This window comes from Triticum aestivum, chromosome 4A (assembly GCF_018294505.1).
Source record: "Triticum aestivum cultivar Chinese Spring chromosome 4A, IWGSC CS RefSeq v2.1, whole genome shotgun sequence".
Classification (NCBI taxonomy): Eukaryota; Viridiplantae; Streptophyta; class Magnoliopsida; order Poales; family Poaceae; genus Triticum; species Triticum aestivum.
In genome coordinates this window covers 727685921-727686669 of record NC_057803.1, presented here as the reverse complement: position 1 = coordinate 727686669, position 749 = coordinate 727685921, and positions in this window count along the sequence as shown.

The window sequence follows — 749 nt, the reverse complement described above, 5'->3', positions numbered from 1 at the left end:
GAGAGAGAGAGAGAGAGAGAGAGAGAGAGAGATTCACACTTTGGGTGTACTTTTTTTCCTGCAGTATACTCTGTACGAACTTTTGTGGAGTATGTTCGCTGTAGATGCTGGATGCAATAGATCCTTGTCGAATGTACTATGCCTACTTGAATTCTAGAGACGCAAAATCCTAATATTCATATGTGATATGTGGGTCAAAGATCACAGCAATCCTTGTGAACTACTCCCTCCGCCCGGCTTTATTGGGTCGGACAGCAATACAAGCGTGCCCATTTATCCGAGGCCGGTCCCTCGACCGCCAATAAAAACAGTCCCTTTTCTTTGCGTTCAGCACTCAATGCAATTAATATTACCAAGCAGCTAATGTACGTGGAGATGATCCTTGACATTATTTGGGGCCACTTTCTCTTGCATTGGCCATGTGTGGCCTTTGCATGCACATGCGGAAAAAAGATGACTTCGTGGTAGGGGAGCCGACGAGTAGCAATTATGGTGGGATCAATTAACTATAATTTGTTGTGTTCAAAAAACAAATTAACTATAATTTGTCGTAGCGAACCAACAGCTTGAAGGTTAGGAGGACAGTTGTATCTCCAGCCTCACTAGGGTTCAGGTTCTGGTGCTCGCATTTTTCTGGATTTATTTCAGGATTTTTGGCAATGTGCATTCAGTGAGGAGATGTTCCCGTTGACAAGGCGCCTTTGGTGACTTTGTCCATCTCAAAATGATCTGCCAGTTGATGAGTCTCT